We start from the raw sequence: 15,274 nt of genomic DNA, 5'->3' as shown, positions 1-15,274 counted from the left end.
AAACATCCCATGGTTATTCATTCAGTTATATATAGACAAGTTGAGGAGTTTGGATTCTGACGTGCAACGATTGCATAAAAAAACCCTCATTCATCACCTTCGGTAAAGTGGGTCATGGGCTTGTCCTTCTCGGGTCAAAGTCTAAACCCACTTCTCCTTTGTCCTCCTCCTCTTTATTTTTTGGCTCACACCTTTATTACAATACCATAAGACAAGATCGGGGTCTTAATTTTGGCCAGCCCTGTTTTCCATCCTCTGATTTTATTTTTTTTAAGTACTGAGCATTTTAAGGTTATATTTGATGCCTCCTCATACCTCGTGATCTACTAGTTGAGGAGGGATTTTTATTTATTTTATTTTTTTATTTCTGTGTTTATCTATTATGTTATTTATGTATCTGTATTTTTTGTATTATATTTATCTATTACGTTATTTATTTATATTTATGTATCTTTTTTATTTATATACTTATCTATTATGTTATCTTATGCATATTTTTATATTTATTTTATTTATATATTATATATATTTATGTATCTTATTTATTTATATATGATGTTATTTATTTACATATTTATGCATATTTCTATTATGTTTTATATATATAAATATTTATGCATCTTTTTTATTTATTTTATTTATCTGTTATATATAAATGTATCTTTTTATTTATGTATTTTTATTTACATATTTATCATTTATGCAATTTTTTTATTTATAGATTTTATTTATCTATTGTGTTAGTTTTTTATATATATTTATGTATCTTTTTTTTTTCCTTTTTTTTATTATATTCATTCGGCAGATTCAAACAATTGATATTTAATGTCCTCATGGAACAGATCCACGAGAAAGAGTATGGTGTATCTCTAGGTACGGTCCTGCCGTTTCCCATTATATCAGACAATAGATGACATTCGCTGAGGACACTAACTGTGTCATTAAGTGCTCAGCTCGAATTCGGCAACACATTCGTCTTTGGTCAATTAACAGATCTCTCGGCTGCCCTTGTACTGAATTATAGATTACAGTGCAACATTGTGTTTTTGAGATCAGGAGCTCTCCAGGCTGCCGGGTGCTGAATGTACAGATTGTTTCAGAGCCTTCAAAATTAGGATTCACTTGGCTCCCTCTACTGGCTCGTACCATTCACCCATAGTAAACATTTCCCATTCTTGGAATTGAAGAATAAAATGAGCCCCCTCCTCCTAGAACCTCAATATGAGAACCATTAATAAGATTCAGGACGTGTCTTCAGTTATTACCACGAGTGTCGCACGTTGGGTCTATAGACACTCCATTAATAAAAACCATAGTGGGGGCGATTAAGGGCTTTTCTGTAGTAAATCACATCCATATATGCAGATAATCTGGGGCATAATTACATGGAAAAGCTCTTCTGGGGAATGTAGGGTTTTGTACTTATTGCTGCCAAGGGAAGAAGTGACTACTTTGCCTATAGGACTGTATCCATATCTGTGCACTAGTGGACGCAGACCAAAAGGACCCCTGTGCAATATATGGGCCAATAGCTCCTCATAATGCACCATTCCACCTGCTTTGGAGGTAGAAATGGGCCCCCTTACCTGTTGGGCCCCAGGTTGCACCGATATGTCCACCCCGGTATGGCTGCATTATTTTTACATATTGCAGGCAGCGTCAGTATATATTAGTACATCACTAACGCACAAGTTGTGGATATTGATTATGTATCACCAGCATGTTCCTCAGCGCAGTACAGACTGTGATATCTTCGGTCAGTTCCTGTCCTTGTGGATCTCACAAACGAATCTCTTTCTCACTTCTGACCCGAATAGGGTTTTTTTTTTTTAATTTGGATGATTTTTTTGCATTTGGGTCACCTTCAAATCCAGGACCCCAGTGATGACTATTAAGCTACCATTCCACCACAAAAAGGTTTCTCCAACATCAGCAAGAGGTGGCATCACTAATTACTCATAGATGCCCATTGTTTGCGAGACAAAAAAATGGACTTCTGAATTTCTCCCTGCGTAGGATCACTTCTGGTTGTGCAGGGTTTACTTTCCCATGTACTTTTAGGCACCTGTATAGGGGGGCAGGTAGAAGTGTAGTATGATGGCTCAGTGGTCGGGTTTGAAGTTGATCAAGAGGTATTATTCTTGAAGTTTGCCTGCACCAAGTAATAGCCACCATTATTACTAAATCTTCCTTGGGTAGGGGTAAGGCAATGTCATAACCTTCCATCCGTATTGGAACTTTTTTAGAGGGGCAGCAGCTTGAGGGCACACTCTGAATTCTCTTCCTTGGGGTACCAAGAGAGTTTAGGGAGTAGAGGGCAAGAATGAAATGGACTTTGTTGGAGCCACCTTGCCATCGTGATCACAAGAGGTTTAGCGGTGTTGAGGCAGGGGCGGACACAGACAGAAGAGGCCCCTGTGCAAGAACTGTCCAATAGCTCATCATAATGCTGCTTTGGAATTGGTAATGGCCCCCTTACTTCATGGGCCCCATGTTGCTCCAATGACTTGTCTGCCCTTGTGTTAAGGGTCTATGGAGTCTCGTCCTGCATTCATCCTCCCTTGTTTGGGTTTACATCGCCCATGCCAAAGATGGAAGGAACCAATGTGAGCTGGATATCCCCTGACCTTGGGCACCATAGTGACTGCCTTTAGGGTGCGTATATGGCCCCTCATAGTCTGCACTGTGGGGGGCCATGTAGGACAGTTCATTAGAAGAAGACTTTCAGGGTGAAGTTTGACCTTGACTTTGTGAATATTAGTAAAATATGAGAGATTATAAAACTAATCGATCATGATACTAAAAAGATTGATATGGCACGTGGGTCATCTGTCTTGCCCCGAGCCTGACCTGGCCCCCGCAGCCACCGCCGTTGTATCTTGCACATCATCTGCCACTACCAGGTAAATGTAATGTTACACATCGGCCGTTCATCTGACGACTCATCTGTGTAATGGACAGGTGAGCCAAGACTGCCCTTGTGTGCGGCTCATAGACAGGAGCGCTCTGAAGGAGACCCCATTATTGTAAGGCTTTATATCCTATTCATCACTCAATGACCTTGGAGGGTAGATGCCCATATAGACCAGCAGATTCACTTGCGGCCATGTCTGTGACTGTGGAGATAAAAATTGTGCCATCTGATAGAAGAACCCCCATGAATAATGTAACCGTCGTCCCGAATCTGCTCTCTGCATCCTCTCCGGAGTCATCCCACCGTATTTTATCAATGAGCTTTAGCTCCGAGCTGAATGAAATTCCTGCCTGATTCTTCACTCGGTGATGAGAGAACATGAGAACATCGGCGACAGCAGGAGCCGAACCTGACGGACGCATCGTCTATAAGAGCTGGGGCTTTCTTCCATGGTGCAGAGGATGTCCCATATACTACCTCCTACAGGATGTATATAACGCACCATTATTTAGTATAGTGTGCTATATAACCTTTCCTCTACGGTGCAGAGGATGTCCCATATACCACCCGCTATAGGATGTATATAAAGCACCATTATTTAGTATAGTGTGCCATATAGCCTTTCCTCCATTGTGCAGAGGATATCCCATATACCGCCCCCCTATATGATGTATATAAAGCGCATTATTAAGTATGGTGTGCCATATAGCTTTTCCTCCATTGTGCAGAGGTTGTCCCCTATACCGCCCCCCTATATGATGTCTATAAAGTGCATTATTAAGTATGGTGTGCCATATAGCTTTTCCTCTATTGTGGAGAGGATTTCCCATATACCGCCCCCTATAAGATGTATATAACGCGCCATTATTTATTATAGTGTGCCATATAGCCTTTCCTCCATTGTGGAGAGGATATCCCCTATACCGCCCCCCTATACGATGTGTATAAAGCGCCAGTATTAAGTATGGTGTGCCATATATCCGGTTCTTCTACGTTGCAGAGGATGTCCCATATACCGCCCCCTACAGGATGTATATAACGCACCATTATTTAGTATAGTGTGCCATATAGCCTTTCCTCTATGGTGCAGTGGATGTCCCATATACCGCCCCCTATAGGATGTATATAAAGCGCCATTATTTAGTATAGTGTGCCATATAGCCTTTTTTCTATGATGCAGGGGATGTCCCATATACCGCCCCCTATAGGATGTATATAAAGCGCCATTATTTAGTATAGTGTGCCATATAGCCTTTTTTCTACGGTGCAGAGGATGTCCCGTATACCGTCCTCTATAGGATGTATATAATGCGCCATTATTTAGTATAGTATGCCATATAGCCGTTCCTCCATGGTGCAGGTGATGTCCCATATACCGCCCCCTATAGGATGTATATATTTAGTATGGTGTGCCATATAGCACCTATGCACTGGAGCCTGGCACAAGGCGCTGCTTCTGTTCTGCCTGGTGGTGACTGATTTCTGGACTCTTGGTGTAACAGCCCGGATCAGAGATGACTCTAAACCTGGATGTTTAGCCCTATAATGTAACAGTTTATTAGGGGCCAGACAAGTTGATTTCTCCCTTCGTCCAACAATGCAAACCCAGGATGCCAGGGGGTCTTAAGTGCCTTAGATCTGCCAGAGTGACAGATAAGTTTCTCATCCCCTGGCGGGATTCTGACTGCCGGGACCCCCACTGATACCGGGAAATGTCCTATTGGGATGGAGTGGTGCCCGATCATATGCACCACTGATCCATTCATCCTCTACGTGACTGATTTTTCTACCAGTCCCATAGACAATGAATGGAAAGATGGAGCACATACGTTGCCACTGCTCTGGGGTATTTCAGAGCCTCATCCTCGAGCTTTCGGGACCCCCACGGATCCAGATATTTTTTGTAATGTTCTTAATAAGTAATACTGATGTCCTACCCTAGAATCGATCACTAACATCAGATCAGTGGGCATCCAGATCTTGGCATCAATCGGGTGATTGAAGAGGCTGGGGCGCACATGAAGTTTTATAATGGCCACAAATTACCAGTAGAGCTTGCAGTACCATTCCTGGCCACCACATAATGTGTGGCGCTGTGCCACTTCCACTGTGCTGCTGTCCCTTTCAACAATGGGTGTCAGTCTTTACTGCATCTCTGTAATTGTATTCATAGATTAGGGGATGCAAATATATGCTATGCTAGGCTTTTCACATATAGCATATATCCACTACGAGCAACCAAACTCCAGAAATAGCTGTTTAACCAAATGCATCTAATTCACGAGCGCCTTTAATGCCGCCCCCCGGTTATTATTAGCCGTGCCGACTTTCCACGTCTGTGAGTCACATACCTGGTAAAGTCACGTGATCCAGACCGACTTCTCTATTAATAGCGTAGAATAATATGTCTCGTGCTCGTATGTGGGCGTCTATAGGGTATGATTAAAAAAATCCCCTATAAGGTTTTTGGGGTTTTTTTTTCCTCCTCTCGAACATCTGAGCTCCATGCTGAATAGGGCAGAGCTAATATTTACCATCCGATGAGTGATAGTATGGTGAAAACCCGTCAGGATGAATGATCCCGGCCGCGCCGCTGTCACTCCTATTCTCCGCTCGCTCTATAAACGCTTTCTCCATGAAAGAAATATTCCCGGTGACGTCGCACGTGCACTAAATTAAAAGATGTCACTTTACTGCTGAGGTTCCGCTTCTTGCCGTAAAGCCGATCATTATGTGCTATTAAGACGCCGCGACGTTCTGTGCCGTCAATCAGTGACGAGCTGACTAAGACCTCCGCCGGGAGAGAGCGTCACAACGAGACAGCAAAAACGCCATCACTGTGTGACTGAATGTGACCGCCACGTGACTGTCCGCTGCTCCATTGTTAAAAAGCACCAAAAATTATAATGTCACCGGCAAGTGACTGCGGAGAGAGACAAGAGAGCATCCGGAAAATCTGCAGATAAAACCGCACATGCGGCATTAGTGCGTTTCCCGCAGCGGATTCCAGCTCCATTTCTGGACACCTGGACTGTGTCTGGCAGCACTCGGCGTAACTCTCCAGAACGGACGCTGTCAGCTCCAGTCACAGCGCCCCCTGCTGCAGCTAAGGCAGGAGCACCGCAGACCCTCCAGGTGCGGAACATTGTGCCGCCCTCCACACTCAGCAGAAAACCCCTACACCTTAGGACGGACACAAACTCATGTCCAACATCCAGACATCAGCCCTATATCCACCTGATGAGAACTCCGCTCTGATACACATGACACTATGGAGCCAATATGGCTGCACTGCTCCGCGAGGATCGCGTCTGTCTCTGGAGATATCTATGGGATGTGGGCGACTGTCACACAGCGGGGTCTCCGCCATCATCCTCACAGGCAGCTCCCTCCAGACTCCACTCTAGGCTGCATCTAGGTTCTATCTATCTATCTATTATCTATCTATCTATCTATCTATTATCTATCTATCATCTATCTATCTATCTATAATCTATCTATCTGTCTATCTATCTATTATCTATCTATCTATAATCTATCTATCTGTCTATCTATCTATTATCTATATATCTATCTATCATCCATCTATCTATCTATCTATTATCTATCTATCTATCTATCTGTCTATCTATCTATTATCTATATATCTATCTATCATCCATCTATCTATCTATCTATTATCTATCTATCCATCTATCTATCTATCTATCTATCTATCTATCTATCTATCTATCTATCTATCTGTCTATCATCTACAGTGAAGGAAATAAGTATTTGATCCCTTGCTGTTTTTGTAAGTTTGCCCCTGACAAAGATATGAACAGTCTATAATTTTAAGGGTAGGTTAATTTTAACATTGAGAAATAGAATATCCCCCCAAAAATCAAGTAAATCACATTGTATAAATCAGATAAATTGATTTGCATTTTGCAGTGAGAAATAAGTATTTGATCCCCTACAAACCATTATGAGTTCTGGCTCCTACAGACCAGTTAGACGCTCCTAATCAACTCGTTACCTGCATTAAAGACAGCTGTCTTACATAGTCACCTGTATAAAAGACTCCTGTCCACAGACTCAATTAATCAGTCATACTCTAACCTCTACAACATGGGCAAGACCAAAGAGCTTTCTAAGGATGTCAGGGACAAGATCATAGACCTGCACAAAGCTGGAATGGGCTACAAAACCATAAGTGAGACGCTGGGTGAGAAGGAGACAACTGTTGGTGCAATAGTAAGAAAATGGAAGAAATACAAAATGACTGTCAATCGACATCGATCTGGGGCACCATGCAAAATCCCACCTCGTGGGGTATCCTTGATCATGAGGAAGGCGAGAGATCAGCCTAAAGCTACACGAGGGAACTTGTTAATGATCTTAAGGCAGCTGGGACCACAGTCACAAATAGGAAAATGGGCTGATGCAAAAGTTTGGGCACCCTGCATGGTTAGTACCCAGTAGCGCCCCCTTTTGAAAGTATCACAGCTTGTAAACAGCTTGTAAACACTTTTTGTAGCCGGACAAGAGTCTTTCAATTCTTGTTTGAGGGATTTTCTTCCATTCTTCCTTAGAGAATTCTTCCAGTTCTGTGAGATTCTTGGGTCGTCTTGCATGCTCTGCTGTTTTGAGGTCTTGCCACAGATTTTCAATGATGTTCAGATCAGGGGACTGTGAGGGCCATTGTAAAACCTCCAGCTTGCGCCTTTTGGGGTTGTCTATTGTGGATTGTGATGTGTGTTTAGGATCATTATCCATTTGTAGAAGCCATCCTCTTTTCATCTTCAGCTTTTTTTACAGATGGTGTTATGTTTGCATCAAGAATTTGTTGAAATTTCATTGAATCCATTCTTCCCTCTACCCGTGAAATGTTCCCTGTGCTACACATACCTTTGATTATTGTGGCCATAGAATTCTATTTTACCTCATCGGTCCATAAGACTTGTTTCCAAAATGCATCAGGCTGGTTTAGATGTTCTTTTGCATACGTCTGACGCAGAATTTTATGGTGAGGACGCAGGAGAGGTTTTCTTCTGATGACTCTTCCATGAAGGCCATATTTGTGCAGGTGTCTCTGAACAGAAGAACAATGTACCTCAACTCCAGAGTCTGCTAAATCTTTCTGAAGGTCTTTTGCAGTCAGGCGGGGGTTGTGATTTGCCTCTCTAGCTATTCTACAAGCAGCTCTCACTGAAATTTTGCTTGGTCTTCCAGACTTTATCTTGACACCCACTGTTCCTGTTAACTGCCATTTCTTAATTACATTTAGAACTGAGGAAAAGGTAAGTTGAAAACGCTTTCCTCTCTTCTTATAGCCTCTCCTGCTTTGTGGGCCTCCACCATTTTCATTTTCAGAGTGCTCGGCAGCTGCTTAGAAGAACCCATGGCTGCTGTTTTTTGGCTAGAGGAGGCTGGGTTTTATAAAGCTGGGAAATTTGCATCACCTGGCATTTCCTAATGATGATAGTGAACAAGCCATAACCCTAACAGACTAATTAAGGTCTGAAAGTTACCTGAGCGCACAAATCACCAAAGGTGCCTAAACTTTTGCATCGGCCCATTTGCCTTTTTGTAATTTTTAAAATATATAAGATGAAAATATCTATCTATCTCTATTATTTATCTATCTACAGTATCTATCCATCTATTAATCCATTCATCTCTATCCTGCTGTATATGCATTTTATCTATATTTATGTGTCTTTTTACATCAGTAACTGATTTAATGTAGTGTAACATCTGCATGGTACTAAAATTAATCTTTCCCTTAGGAGATTGTACAGTCAGAAGAATAACAACATGATTATTAAAAAAAAACAGAACATGTGCAATACCGCAGAGATTATTACAGGTCTTACTTTGTCGCTACTATTTTTACGAGGCTAGTATTCTAAAGACGACCCCGGTCCACGGATGTCATGGAGGGGAAACTAAGTGCTGGAGACCCCCCTTTGTGCCTGTCTGATCGGTGTAATTCCCGCTTTTTGTGGACTCGGTCAGTGAGTGCTGTGTAATGCCATATTTTTCCAGTATTCGGATTCACGCTCTCACTTATCTTCCCCAGCGATGCTTATTGCTGAGGTTAGAGTAAAGCCTGAAGAAAAGATTGTCAGGGAGCTCTGATGCAGGACTGATGAGGGGACTTTTATTTAATGCCATTTCCCCTTCTGACCTCTTAGCCCAATTTGCTCTGATCTTGGAAAACCTGTAGGGAGACATATTTTTTTATTTATGCATCCATTATTATGCAAGGGCTGACTCGGGCGGCTGTGCCAAGTATTCAGGTGACAGGTGCACACTGTTATCACATGCTTTTTGGGAGTCAAGCCTTACGTCCCACCTGGCTTTGCTACAGCCTGGTGCCTGATTGTCTACTCAGTTGCTCCTGAGTGGTATCTACACCCAGTTCTTCAACTAGTAGGCACTTGATTGTCCTTTCAGCTCTGCTGTTCTTAAGTGCTTTCCGCACATCCAGCTCTACTACAACCTGGTGTTATGATCTGCAACATGTACTAAGGAAAGAAAGGGGAAAGCTGACCCTACAGTAAGACTAAGCTGAATCCCTACGATGTAGCGGGCTGTCTGTTCCTTGCGGACGGACCCGCCTTAGTCCTCGGCTAGTCTGAACGAAGACCTATAGAATAAAGGAAGGAGTCCCTAAAAGAACTAAGGACTGGAGCAAAAATGTGACACCTCCTGAACAGAGAAAGTTGTTGCAGAACACAAAAAGATAAACTGACAAAAAGGTACTAGAGGTCCCTGAAGGACCCAGCAACCTGACAAAGAAAGGCACCGAAGCACCTGGCTAGAGAAACAGTCAAACAACACTGAAGTCCAGCACAACCAAAAGGGCGGAGCTGGAATATAAAGGCAGATGGTCACGTGATCGCAAAACACAATATGGAAAAAACAAACAGGAGGGTTCTAACAGTACCCTCTCTTTTATGAGGATCCTCCGGTTCCTCCAGGCCCAGGCCTATCCGGAAACCTCCTGTGGAAAGCTCTAACAAGCCTAGGAGCAGAGACATCATCCGTCCTTACCCAGGAGTTATCTTCGGGACCGAAACCCTTCCAGGAGACGAAATACTGTAATCTCCCTCTATGCCGTCTAGAATTAAAGATACGAGAAATTTCATATTCGCCATCTTCCACCACAGGAGGAACTGTGACAGTGGCGTCCCTACCAGATACATCAGCCTTTTTCAACAAGGAAACATGAAACACAGGATTAATCTTCCAGGAAGTAGGGACATCCAACCTAACCGAGGACGGGTTAACAACCTGAAGCACTTTAAATGGACCCACAAACTTAGGACCCAGTTTTTTAGAGGGAATCCTCAACCGCAGGTTCCTTGAGGACAACCAAACCATGTCACCCACAGTAAAGAAAACCTCCTTATGTTTCCTGTCAAAATACTTCTTGGACTTCTTGTTAGCCTCTTGCAGGTTATAACGTACATCAGTCCAAACTCTCTCCAAATCACCGGAAAAATTCTCCTCCTCCGGCACCGCCGACCCCAATTTGGAGAACGAACCAAAAGACGGATGTCTCCCAGTGCAACAACAAAAAGGAGAACACCCAGCAGAGGAGGATGTATGATTGTTAAGAGCAAATTCAGCGAGAGGCAGAAACTCAGACCACCCCTCTTGATTGTCTGCCACAAAGCAACACAAAAACTGTTCAACATCCTGGATCTTTCTTTCAGTCTGTCCATTAGGATCAGGATGATACCCAGACGAAAATGACAAATGAACTCCCAACCTGTCACAAAAAGCACGCCAAAAGCGAGCCACAAACTGAGGTCCTCTATCAGAAACAATATCCGTGGGAACGCCATGAAGCTTGACAATCTCCTTAACAAACGCCTTAGCGAGTGTCTTGGCGCAGGGCAACTTAATTACTATTTATTATTATTATTTATTATTATAGCGCCATTTATTCCATGGCACTTTACATGTGAAAAAGGGGTATACATACAAGAACAATTACAATAATCTTGAACACAATGTGACAGCGACTGGTACAGGAGGAGCGAGGACCCTGCCCGCCAGGGCTCACAATCTACAAGGGATGGGTGAGGATACAGTAGGTGAGGGTAGAGCTGGTCGTGCAGCGGTATGGTGGAGCAGTGGTTACTGCAGGTTGTAGGCTTGTCTTAAGAGGTGGGTCTTCAGGCTTCTTTTGAAAGTTTCCACGGTCGATGAGAGTCTGATGTGTTGGGGTAGAGAGTTCCAGAGTACGGGGGAAGCACGGGAGAAATCTTGTATGCGATTGTGGGAGGAGGAGATAAGAGGGGAGAAGAGAAGGAGATCTTGTAAGGATCGGAGGTTGCGTACGGGTATGTAACGGGAGACTAAGTCAGAAATATATAGAGGAGACAGGTTGTGAATGGCTTTGTATGTCATGGTTAGGGTTTTGAACTGGAGTCTCTGAGCAATGGGGAGTCAGTGAAGAGATTGACAGAGAGGAGAGGCCGGGGAATAGCGGGGGGACAGGTGGATTAGTCGGGCAGCAAAGTTTAGGATAGATTGGAGGGGTGCGAGAGTGTTGGAAGGGAGGCCACAGAGCAGGAGGTTGCAGTAGTCGAGGCGGGAGATGATGAGGGCGTGCACTAGTGTTTTTGCAGATTCGTGGTTGAGGAATGTGCGGATCCGGGAGATATTTTTGAGTTGGAGTCGGCAGGAAGTGGAAAGGGTTTGGATATGTGGTTTGAAGGAGAGTTCAGAGTCCAGGGTTACCCCAAGGCAGCAAGCTTGAGGGACTGGGGAGAGTGGACAGCCATTGACGTTGATAGATAGGTTAGTTGGGGGGGTGAATGAGATGGCGGAAAGATGATGAATTCAGTTTTGTCCATGTTAAGTTTTAGAAATCTAGCAGAGAAGAAGGATGAAATAGCGGACAGACATTGTGGGATTTTGGTTAGTAAGGAGGTGATATCGGGTCCAGTGAGGTAGATCTGTGTGTCATCAGCATAGAGGTGATAATGAAAGCCATGAGACTCTATGAGCTGTCCCAGGCCTAAGGTGTACATGGAGAAGAGCAGGGGTTCTAGAACTGAGCCTTGGGGGACACCGACAGATAGGGGGCGAGATGAGGAGGTGGTGTGTGAGTGGGAGACACTGAATGTCCTGTCTGTTAGGTATGAGGAGATCCAGGATAGGCCAAGTCTGTGATGAATGGAACCAAATGACACATCTTACTAAAACGGTCCACGACCACCCAGATGACAGTAAAACCCTCGGACACAGGAATATCAGTAATAAAATCCATTGTGAGATGCGTCCAAGGCGCACTAGGAACCTCCAGAGGGCAAAGCAACCCCGCAGCAGGAGTATGTGAAGCCTTTGACCTAGCACACACCGTACATTGACGCACCCACTTGATGACTTCTTTCTGCCATCCAGGCCACTAAAAACTGCGACTGATAAGTCTCTTAGTCTCAGAAATTCCTGGATGACCTGCCAACCGAGACTCATGACACTCCACAAACAAATCTCTCCTAAAGGTTCTAGGCATGAACAACCTCCCATGGGGAGTGTTAGATGGAGCATCATCTTGAGCTTTCAGAATCTCATTCTGCAAAACGGAGTCCAATGCCGCCACCACAACTCCTTTCTGTAAAATGCTCTCCTCCTCCTTAGCACCGACCGAAGGAGAGAAGCTGCGAGATAAAGCATCAGCTTTAACATTCTTAGTACCAGGGATATAGGTAACAGAAAAATTAAACCGAGAAAAAAAAAGTGCCCACCTAGCTTGACGGGCATTCAAGCGCTTGGCAGCATCCAGATAGATCAAATTCTTATGATCTGTGAAAACCTGAATAGGAAATCTAGCGCCTTCCAAAAAATGACGCCAGTGTTCAAACTCAAGTTTAATAGCCAGCAACTCCCAATTTCCAACATCATAATTCAGTTCGGTTTCCGAATTTTTTTTCGAAAAGAAGGCACAAGGATGTACTGCACCCTTGTTCTCCTGAGACAAAACTGCTGCGACCCCCACCGATGAAGCATCGACCTCAACCAAGAAAGGCTTGGTCTCATCAGGCTGCATAAGGATAGGGACAGAACTGAATCTCTCTTTGAGATACTGAAACGCTTCAGTGGCCTCAGTAGTCCACCGGACCGTATTCGCACCTTTCCTGGTGAGATTGGTTAGAGGCTTAACAATTACAGAAAAATTCTTAATGAATTTCCTGTAATAATTGGCAAAGCCCAAAAATCTCTGTATAGATTTCAAACCAATAGGCCTAGGCCATTCCTGCACCGCCTGAACCTTCACAGGGTCCATCTCAAAGCCCTCGCTGGAGACATTGTAGCCCAAAAAACTAATTTTCTTCTTAGCAAAGAGTGAATTATCACTCAACTGCAAAACTTCACGTACACTCTGCCAATGGGACTCCAGATCAGGCAAATAAATCAAAATGTCATCTAAATACACCACCACATTCTTACCAATCAGAGGTCTCAGGATGTCATTAATAAGGTTCTGAAAAAATGCAGGTGCATTGGTAAGACCAAAAGGCATCACCAGATTCTCAAAATGACCTACCGGAGTGTTAAAAGCAGTTTTCCATTCATCACCCTCCTTCACTCGTAACAAATTGTATGCCCCCCGGAGATCAATCTTAGAGAACCACTTGGCCCCCACTAACTGATTAAACAAGTCATGAATTAAAGGCAATGGGTAGGAATTGTGTACGGTAATCTTATTAATTTCCCGAAAATCCAGACATGGATGTAAACCCCCATCTTTTTTTTTAACAAAGAAAAATCTAACTGCCAGGCTAGTCTGTATGTATTCCTCCAAGGCCTTTCTTTCAGGGATAGTCAGATAAAACAAGCGACTCTTGGGAAGAGTAGCTCCCGGTACAAACTCAATGGCGCAATCATAATCCCTATGAGGATGTAAAACTAGCGACTCCTCCTCTAAAAAAACCCTCCAAAAATCTTGAATAGGTACAGGTAATTCCCCTTTTTCCACAGCCGCAATGCGACCATTACAACATTTATCATAGCACTTCGGACTCCAAGACTTTATCATATTAGTAGACCAGTCCAGTAAAGGATTGTGCAGTTTTAACCAAGGCAATCCTAGAACGACTGGAGAGGGTAAATTATTTAATACAACCAAGTCCAAAATTTCTTGGTGACCTCCATTGATAGTGAGGGGAAATGCAGCAGTCTTGTGAGTAATACATTTCAAGGGAGTGTTATCAATAGCAATCACAGAAATAGGTGATGACAAAGGTTTGGATTTCAATTTAATTTTTTCCAAAAAACCTTTATCAATCACATTAAGTGTTGAACCACAATCCACAAATACCTGAAATTCAATCAAATTTTCCTGCAAAGTAGTACTCCCTGAAAGAAATACTCCTGCAGAGCGTAAACAAGCTATACGGGCATACCTGACCTTTTTTTTTCTTTACTTAAACGAAGCTCACAATACTTAATCAAATGGTCAGCTTTACCACAATAAAGACACAATCCCTCAGCGAACTTCCGGTCTCTTTCCTGAGAGCGGACTGATATCGCCCCAACCTCCATCGGTTCTCCGCCGTCTGAGCAGATTTTCTGGGGACTAGAACCTGGCATTACAGGAGTCTTTACCTCATTATGCCTAGATCTCAGCCTCCTATCCACACGAACAGCTAACTGCTTGGCATCCTGCAGAGTCTCAGGTGCAGGAAATGCAATTAGCAAATCCTTAACCCTTTCACTCAGACCAGCAAGAAATAGACATTTCATAGCAGGATCATTCCATTTGACTTCTGAGGCCCATCTTCTAAAGTGTGTACAATAATTTTCAACATCACATAACCCCTGATTCAAACCCTTGAGTTCTGCCTCAGCAGATGAGATTCGATCAGAATCATCATATAATTGCCCCATAGCAGAAAAAAATCCTTCTACCGACCTTAAGCATGAATCATTAGGTTGGAGAGAAAAGGCCCAACCCTGTGGTTCATTGCGCAAAAGTGACATAATAAAACCAATGCGCTTTGATTCATTCCCAGAGGACCTTGGTCTCAAACGAAAATATAACAAACAAGCATTTTTAAAGGAAAAAAAATCTTGCTGTTTACCATAAAAACATCAGGCAGTCCTACCTTGGGTTCCACAAAATGCGCTCCAGAACAGCTACTCACGTGTTGCTGGAGCTCGGCCACCTCCAGAGTCAACCCCTGCAAGCGTTGTGCCAAATCCTGGACAGAAACCATAATGATCCCTGAATTTCTTTCCTTTCAGTTTTTTGGGCTGGACTTACTGTTATGATCTGCAACATGTACTAAGGAAAGAAAGGGGAAGCTGACCCTACAGTAAGACTAAGCTGAATCCCTACGATGTAGCGGGCTGTCT

The 15,274-nt window shown here is 43.4% G+C and overlaps 1 protein-coding gene across 2 annotated transcripts in view; it reads left to right on the top strand.

Moving 5' to 3' along the window:
• Positions 1 to 15,274, top strand: part of ADCY8 (adenylate cyclase 8) — a 395,464-nt gene that overhangs the window by 1,910 nt on the left and 378,280 nt on the right. The window lies entirely within an intron of this gene.

The sequence above is a fragment of the Phyllobates terribilis genome, unplaced genomic scaffold, assembly GCF_046119375.1.
Source record: "Phyllobates terribilis strain yellow unplaced genomic scaffold, ASM4611937v1 Scaffold_4__5_contigs__length_816908805, whole genome shotgun sequence".
Lineage (NCBI taxonomy): Eukaryota > Metazoa > Chordata > Amphibia > Anura > Dendrobatidae > Phyllobates > Phyllobates terribilis.
This window is presented reverse-complemented; position numbering and strand designations above follow the sequence as displayed.